General features: G+C 50.8%; 1 pseudogene; it reads right to left on the bottom strand.

Moving 5' to 3' along the window:
- Window positions 1-2650: 2650 nt before the first annotated feature.
- Window positions 2651-3884, bottom strand: LOC147915223 (peroxynitrite isomerase THAP4 pseudogene; annotated as a pseudogene).
- Window positions 3885-9241: the final 5357 nt, after the last annotated feature.

Below are 9241 nucleotides of genomic sequence, written 5' to 3'. Positions count from 1 at the left end.
CATTAAGTATTTATGAAAAAGAGGAAACACTGGATACAATAAATAGAGGGTATTATGCAAAGTGAAATAAGTCAGAGGGAGAAGGTCAAATACCGTATGATTTCCTTCATTAAGTAGTAGATAATAACAACAATAAACAAACACATAGAGACAGAGATTGGATTGGTGGTTACCAGAGGGGAAGCGGGGAGGGAGGAGGGTGAAAGGGATAATTCAGTACATGTGTGTGGTGATGGGTTGTAATTAGTATTTGGGTGGTGAACATGATGTAATCTATGCAGATTTAGAATTATAATGATGTACACCTGAAATTTTTACAACGTTATAAACCAATGTTAACTGCAATAAACAAAAAATTTAAAAAAAAATAGTGGTGAATAAAGTAACCAATAGAATGCATATTTACATCTAATTGTGGCTGCTTGAGGGGGAAAAGAAGAATATAGAACTAAGATCACAGACAGTCTCCACCTGGGGAGTGAGGGTGAGGGGCTGGCAGTGTACAACACAGGAACTGATCAACACTAAGCATTTACAGAAAGACAGGCTTAAATGGTTATTTTTAAAAGCTGAAAGACATCCACTAGGAGAACAGAAAAAGAAACAATGAGAAAGCCTAACAAATTAAAAATAAAATAAACTGGAAGGCCAAAATACCAACGTATCAACAATCATAATTGCAAATGGATTAAATTACTCTATAAAAAGACAGAAGCTCTCAGATCAAGTTCAAATATAGCTATAAGATAAAGGGATATAAATAGGTTGAAAATAAGGAGATAAAGAAAAGAGTGTCAATGGGACAAAAAGGGGTTTTCTGTGTTGATAACAGTCAGGAACACTTATGCATCTAACAACATGGTCTTGAAACATAAAGCAAAACTAGACACACAAACAGGAAGACACAGGCACCTCCAGAATCACAGGGAGACCTACCTTTCCTCTCTTAGGAATCAACAGAGGGAGTGATACAGTGAGTTAGGAGACAGATCTGCTCACTCACACAAATAAGCCAGATCCAGCCTCAGCCTGAGGGAGAGCAGTGTAAGGAACTGCTGGAGAGGATACATTCTTCTCAACCACAATGAAACGGTCACCAGAATGGATGGTGTATTAAGCCACAACGAAATATCAAAAGATTCTAAAAAGCAGATATCTTTAAGTGACCATGTTACAGGAGCTTAAAGCAATAAAATTAAAGAATAATTACAAAACAATTAGCTCCCCTCCCCCAATCTATCAAACTTGAAAATCTCTCCACACTCTTCTAAATAACTCAGGTGAAAGAGGGAGTCGACTGAAATTACAAACTATTTAGAAATGAACAGGAATGAGGGCAGCACACGGCACAGCCATGGTGTGAGGCGAAAGGGACAGGAGAAGGGACACAGCCTTGACTGCAGGGGTCAGGAAATAGAAACTGCACACGAAGAAGCTAAGCACTTCCCTCCAGGAGAAAAAAGCAGAAAGAAGTGAGGATTCATGAGGTAGAAACAACAGTGAAGACCTGATCAATGGAGCAAAGGGCTGGCTGTCGGGAGGGACCTGTAAGAGTGACAAACGTTGGGAAGTCTGACCAATAGGAACAGAGGAAGGTACCCAGAAGTAACGTCAGGTATGAGAAACCGCAAAAAAGCTGTAACACGATGGGGGAATATAGTGGACAATTGACCAGGACATCAGTGGTCCTCACCTGGAGCTGTTCTTCCCTCAGGGTGCATTTGGAAACACACAGGATGGGTTTTGGCTTTTGTTTTTATTTTGGGCTGTGCTAATGGTTGTTGACCTGGAGGCCCAGAAGGTCCTGAGCAGCCTGTCACACAAGAGCCTTTTCCACCTGAAGTGTTACTTACATCCTACAAGACAAACATTGACCCAGATCCAATGAACAACGTGGTAGGGAAATGTTTTCCATGTATAGATAACAGGCAAAAGATACTATCCTCAATATGTAAAGAAGATCTAGAAACCAATTTTTGCAAGCACTAAACAGTAAAATATGAAGAAAAGCAGAAACATAGCCATAAAAAAATATGTAAGAGCACAGAAAATGATCTAAGAGATAACACGCCAAATTTTACTAGCAACAAGGAATAAAAGTTGGAATAAAAGTGGGGGGATTTTCCCCACTTCTGTAATGGGGAAACATATTTCTGCAGTGTTTTAATTTTTACAAAAGAGAATGTACTCTACTTGAACAGACGTTTAAAATTTGAAAGAAACTATTATTAATGTTCAAAATGACTTAACTTTGAGGATATTCATTAAAACACGAATGGAAAGAACCTCCCCAAGACTTTAAGACTCTCCTGTAACTTTTCTAATAGTTTACTGTGTCTATTTTATTTCACATTTAGATCCTAACTCATTTGGAGTTTATGTTGTGCGCGGTATGCAATAGAGCCGACTTTCCCCCGATCAAGTGGAAAACCAACTGTCCAGGCACCACTCACTGGGTAGTTCTGGCTTTCCCAGCTGACCTGAAATGCCTCCTTTCCCACCAGCTAGACCCTGACAGCTACAGATGCCTCTCGAGTGTCCTGGAACGAGGGAGGTAAGCTCTCCAGCCCGGGCTCCCTGTCTACAAGGCGCGGCTACTATCAGAGCCTTCTCCCAAGAGAGCAGGAGAGCAGGGAGGATGTGACACACAGAAGTGCTCAGGGGCCCTCAGCCACATAGCAAGAAACCCCTCATAACGACCGGGCGGGGCGAGCCGCCAGGCTCTGGTACTGACCCTGGCAGGGGGGCAGCAGGCTGCTCAGGGAGGGGAAGCTCACTGTCTTCAGCTCGTCCAGCTTCTCCTGTAGCTTGGACGCCTGCTGTCTGAGCACTGACCCTCTGCCGCAGGGTGTTCGGCTCTCCATTCTTTGCCACCTGCCCCTGCAGGCAGCACCCCTGGCTCTTGTTCTGCCCAGAGCAGAAGCAGTAGGAGTGCGGCGAGTCAGGAGTCTGCAGGCCCCCGACGCTGACAGGATGACCGTGGTGATGGACATGGGGCTGCATCACTGGGCTCACTCTGCAGATTCCACAGCTGGCGTCGGGCTGACGTGTCAGAGGGACAGAGGGGCTCTGGGCGGGCTTCTGAGGCATCAGTCTGAGTGATAAAGTCTGGGGGCTCTGGGCCAAGCCCTTGTCTGGCCCCAGGCTGGTCCCCCTGCAACCAGGCTCCACGTCTCTCTCCAACCTCTTTCGTTCGACAGGCTCTTGGGGATGCACCTCTCCGGATTGTGTTTGGAGAAGAAAATTCTGTTAGGAAGGAAGCAAGCCGATAAATTTGCATGCCCCAGATCCTGGGGGTGGGAGAGAAAGTCATCTGAGGAAACCCCACTCTTATCTAGCTGGCCCCATAGGGGGAGGTGCTGAGCTCATCGCCAGGATCCACAGTAGAGGTGTTTGCTTCTCCCTGGCTGCCTGAGGCTGTGATGGCCACACCATCTCCTGAGTTCCTTCCAGAGAGTGCTGTGCTCTCTCCCGACCGGCGGCTCCTGGGCGGCCCTCGGTGCAGTTTCACCCTGCAGAGCGGCTCGCTTCAACTTGTAGCACTCTGGCTTGTCCATCAGGTTTTCACTTGAGGACGACGATGAAGCTGCACCTCCCTTCTCTTCTGCTTCACTGGAATGTCCCCTCAGGCCCCCCAAGGCCCCCCAAGGCCTTTCTGGTGTCCTTTCTCTCTGGTGTGGCATCAGGTAAAAGATGGAGGGCACGGCCATGGACTTGAGCAGGCAGTGCTGATCCTCCAGCCTTTTGGAGAAGCTGTCTTTGGCAAAATGTTCACTACAGAGGAAAGAATACTTAGTGGGGGTCCAGTTATCCCTCTGAACAGCTTTTAACCACTGGATGAGACGTTCTGAGGTCTTTGGGGGGAACCTGCAGGACAAATGACACAGTAATCAGAAAGACATAATTAAACGTCTTTCCCTAAAATGATCTACTATAAAAGCAAAACAAGTGTTTTTGCAAATACCCAGACCTGTATTGACTTCCACATTTAAAACCCGAGTAAAGACTGAAGGAACACCTTCTACTTGCAAGTTATTACTGGAATGGAAAGATGCAGGACCCATTGCCTACCCTTAAGGAGCTTACAGTCTGCAGGGCAGATAAGGAAGGTGAGGAACTCCTCCTACATATGCTCAAGGCATACAGATGCTCAGACACATGGCACAGGATGGCATCAAGACCACAGGACAGGCTTCAGGAAGCCCCAGAAACAGCTCTAAGAAGCTCACAGCTGACCAACCGTCCTGCTGTGCTGGGGATGCAGGATTTTGGTGCTAAAAACAGGATGGTTGGTCCCCCTATTTAGAAGCCAGGCCAGGTGTCAGCCAGCAGAGCTTCCCAGACACTCAGCATGGCGTCTGGCGCCAGCTGTGGCTCAAGCAGCTGAGGATGGGCGACCAGCTCTAAGAGGGGGTCAGACTCAAAAACTGTAGGTCTGTGTTCCTACTGCACTTCCACTATCAGGGGTAAAACAGCTCCCTTTAAGACACAACCAGCCCCTGGAAGATACTGAGCAACATACTGAATATTCCTTTCTTCTCATTAAGGTAAGATTTCTATTGAGATGGAACTGCGCACATGGGGGTGGGGGTGGTCACTCCACAGGGCTCTCTGCTCCATCTGCGGTCATCTAACCCACCTGAGGCCGCTGTGGACCAGGACCTGGGTGGATACTAGCTCCTCAGGAACTTCTAAGTAACATGACCTTCTAAACTTGCTCCATGCTTTCTGAGCCCATCTCCCAAACACCTCCCCCCCAATTCCCACCTCCTTGGCCCCCTACCACGTTAGACCATTATGAATGCCAAGAGCAGCCTGCCTCATTTTCAAACACAGTAACCAAATTTTTGGGACACAAGCTCTAAAAGAAACTGTCCAGAAAGCTCAGTGGCTGACCTCTGGAAATAATCCAATATTACCAGTTCTTTTGATAGACGGGAACAACATGAGACTCAGAACAAACCACTGTAAACTTCCAATAAGACTATAAATGACAAGCGTCATTCAGGTCTTTAAAACTTAACACCCTGCAACATCAAACAGAAGTATCTGCGAGGGGGTCTTTCAAGGCAAGTCCCTTCAGTTCACTGTCCTGGCACCTTCAGTGTGGAAGTCCACAGAAAGGGACTCGCTGAAATAGCTGAATTCCAGAAGCCCTCAGGAAGGCGCCAGGCCAGAGGGAAGCCAAACCCCTTGCCCTGTCCGGGGCCAACTTCCTCGGGGGCCCAGGAGGAAGTGGGAAAGGCGCCCCTCCCGCGAGTCCGCAGGGTCAGCCTCTCCAGGAGGCGTGGGCCGTGCCCTGCTCCCCGCAGGATGCTGTCAGGATCCGCTCCAGGCCTCACCTCTATGGGCAGAGCTACCTTTCCCCGGAACCGCCAGATCCTTCTAGTCACAGAGCATCTGGGAGCCCGTGGTAACCCAGGTACAAGTTGCATTTGCTCAGCCACAGTCCTGATGGCAGAGATCAAGGCAGGCTCCCAGGATCAAAGGAGCGGAAAAGTCACAGCAAACGCAGGAGGACAGCTGACCAAAAGAGGAGCGTTTCCGGAACACACTGTTTCTGGAAATTGTCAGCACCAACTTGAGTGAGGGGAGCTTAAGGTGGCCGCGGGGTGGTGGTGAGAGGGTGGTGGAGGCCCTAAGGTGGAAGCCGGGCGGCCTCCAGGTGGGCTCAGGGTGCGCGCGGGAGTGACCGCCGGTGGCCACGGCGACGCGAGGAGCCCGGGCCAGAGACGCCAGCCAGGGCCAAGGTCACACAGCGCCCGGGCGCTGGCTCATTCGCGGGACCGGCCCCGAGGCCCGGCGCACCAAGTGAGCCCGCCTCGGGCCGGCCGCGCGGCGTCAGTTTCCCCGCGGGGCCCAGCGGGCGGGGCCGTGGCCGGCGGGCAGCCCGGTGACCGGCGGAGGGAGGGGCGGCTTCTCCCCCTGCCCTGCCGGTCGGCTCAGTTCGCGGCCCGCAGCCCGTCACCACCTCGGGGTTTGGGCCCCTAGCGGGACCCCCCAGGGGTGCGGCGGCGGCGACTCGGCGGCGGGACGTGGGGGCCGCCGTCCGGCAAGATGGCGGCGCCCAGCCGCGTCGGCGCGGGAAGACGGGGCGCGGAGGGAGCCGGGAGGGGCGGCCGCGGGGGGCGCTCGCCGGGCGCCTCGGCCCGGGACGTCCCGGGGGCTTGGGCGCAGGGCGGCGGCCGGGGCGGGGCCCTCGGGCGGGGCGAGGCCGGCGCGGGGCTCACGGTCGGGATCGGCGGGTCCCGGCGCTTTTCCAGGCCGCCCGCAGCGCCCGGCGACCCCCGCCAGGCCCAGGCCGCGGCGACGAGAAGGGACAGCGCGGCGGCGGGACGCGCTCGGGCGGAGCGCGTCTTGAAAGGGCTTCTGCCTCCCCCGCCGGGAGGGAAGACGGGGAAGCTCTCTTGGTTCTGTTGGGGGCTGAGGGGAGACGCTCCAACACTCACAGCACACGCAGTTGTGTTTTTTCATTCACTGACCAACAGATCATCCAGGCGCTTTTCGGGGGGCGGGGGTGGGGTGTTGGCCCATCCTCTTATGCTGCTCCTCCAGAGGGGACAGTTCCGGAATTTTTGATGCAAGATGTTGTGGCTCTTGGTCCAGTAGCCTTGAAAGCGTTGTTACACGCGCTCTCTTTTTCATCCCACAACAGTTTTGGTTCATTTCATTCCTTGTAGGGAGTGATTTCCTTCAAGAACCCCCCTTCCGTCAAGGAAGACTTTCGTCTGATTTAATTCCACCTGTCATCCTGGGTGGCATTGTTCTTCCTTCGGTTTTCTCTTCCTGGCAGCTGCAACATCAATTGACTGAAATCCCAGTTTGTAAACTGTAACGTAGGCATGTTCGCCCAAGATTTCAACGGTCTGTGGCATCTCTTCACTTAAATGTGTTAGGTGGCTGGAGGAAACAGTAGCCCTGACTCCCAAAGGAGCGTGTTAACGAGATGGATTTTCTGTGAAGTTTGTTTTAAAACAAGAAAGTATCAGGCGCTGTTGTACTGTTCGCAGGGGCATGGGGTGGGAGAAGGAACACAATTATTTACTTATCCACTTTCTTTGAAGTTCTTACTGCTTGCATACCTATGACCATTCTTCGGAGAGACTTGGTTACGGTGAAAAGCACAGTTTAATGTTGGTCATACTACCTTCAGTGTGAAAATCTCATGTTCAAGTTAGGATGATCCCCTATGGGACACGGAAGCCTGCTTCAAAGTAGAAAAGGTGGAAGACCTCTGTTGATGCTGATAAGAATACATATGATATCTGTAGGGTGTGCTGGGGAATTTCTTTTCTGATGTGATGCTGTACATATGTCCTTTTAGGGACGATTAATGGACCAGCCTCCACTGATCCCTGGAGTCCTTACAGATTCAGCCTTCCTTGACCAAGTGTTAGGCAGTTCCTGGTTGTTTTTATACTCATCTGTTCAAGGAACTGCATGTATTTTGGAGTGCAAAGTTTGCCTCAGGCATTGTTCTAGACCCTGGGGCTAGAGAAGTGAAGAGACAACAGCTGTGCCCCGGCTGACATGACATGACACCGTGTGGAAGAGTGGGATGTGGGAGAGTGATGTGGGCCGAGCAAGAGGAGGCTGGAGTTGTGGCCAGGATGGCCAGGAAAGGTCTCACTGCGGAGGAACGTTTTGTGTAAGACACGAAAGCAGTGCAGGAGGAAGGGCGAGTGGCGTGCTCTGGGAGCAGCAATAGGCCAGTGTGACCAGGGTACAGCAGGTGGGGTGAGGGAACCAGGAGCTGAAGACAGAGGGGTGAGTTGGGCCCAGTCCTGGGGCCTCGTTGGGTCATAGTGCGGAGTTGCTGTCTATTCTCAACGAGATGGTGACCCTTTGGAAGGTTTTGAGAGCAGGAGTAACGTGACTGAACGTATGTTTAGCAGACTCGCTCTGGCTGCTCTTGAGAACATACCGCAGAGCATGGCAGAAGCAAGGAGACCAATTAGGAGGCTGTTGCAATAAGCCAGGCAAGAGGCCTTGAGGCTCAGGTCAGGGTGGGGAGGGTGAATTCCGGGTGTGTTTGAAGGTCCAGACCGTAGGACTGTGTACAGGTTGGAAGTGTGAGGGCGGGGTTGCAGAGGGAGGAGTTGAAGCTGGAGGGAGGTTTAGGGCCTGAGCTCAGAAACTCAGGTGGGGAAGACTTGGGGAGATCCTGCTTAGTGGGAGCTGATGGAGTTTGGTTTTGTAGGCGCTGACTGTGAGGTGCCTGTTAGACACCTGTGTTGTGATGTCCAGGGAGCCTTTGGGTCTCTGGGCCTGGAGCTCAGGGAGTAGGCCTGGACTAGAGGTAGGAGTGTGCGGGAGGCCACTTTGGATGAGGGTCTGAGTGTGGGAGGAAAGAGAAGGACCAGGGAGGGGGGCCCAGGGCTGCCGGCATGTGGAGGTCTGGAAGGTGGCAGTCAGACCACGGGCTGGTTGTCTTCTTCACGGGGCCACGAGCGCTGTGTCAAAACACACTCTCAGTTCAAGGAACTGGCTGGTGCCAGCACTTAAATAGCGGCACTGTCCATTCCTTGAGGACAGAGCCAGTATCTTATGCCTGCATCTCCAGTGCTTCACATCGTGTCTGGCACTTGGTAATCAGAGGAGCAGAAACTGAATTAATAGTCACTTGCATATCCCTGTACTGTAGGAACTTCAGTTTGTAGAGCTTGTGCATAATGCAAATCCAGTGTGTGAGTGTGAGCGTGAGTGGATGAGAGGGCTGCTCACTACAGGGCGGTGGGTTTAATGTGGACCTTCTGTCCAGTGTGTTCACTAAAGCAGGTTTCCAGTTTTCTGATGTAGCTCAAGTTCTGGGTTCTTTTCTTTTCCTTCTATCTTTCTTTTCTTTCTTCCATTCAGAACTGAACCACCAGCATCTTTATATAAACTATTAGGGATTTTAAAACATAACTACTTGCAAACCTGTTATCTTAAATATAAGTGTTTTCTAAAGAAAGGGAGAGAGCCCTTCCTTTGATTTTATTTATAAAGTATAGGATCTCAGAAAATATAAGAAGTGCTTTGGGGAAGTGTCTTGAAACGTGATGCAGTACAGTAAGCTCTAAAAGAATCTAATGGTTCACGTTTCTGTGGTTCTCCCTGGTTGAATTACAATGTGATTGGTACCAAGTGGAGAGAAGTTGGTTACATTCATTGAGCACAATCCCCTACTTTTCCAGCTATCAGATCAATAATGTTAAGTCCAACCATTGTCTTCTAACGGAATTACGTACTATTTCCACTT

This window comes from Ceratotherium simum, chromosome 15, assembly GCF_057802395.1.
Source record: "Ceratotherium simum simum isolate JZ-2026a chromosome 15, ASM5780239v1, whole genome shotgun sequence".
NCBI lineage: Eukaryota > Metazoa > Chordata > Mammalia > Perissodactyla > Rhinocerotidae > Ceratotherium > Ceratotherium simum.
Note: the sequence above shows the minus strand (reverse complement) of the source record. Positions and strands in the feature narration are given on the sequence as shown.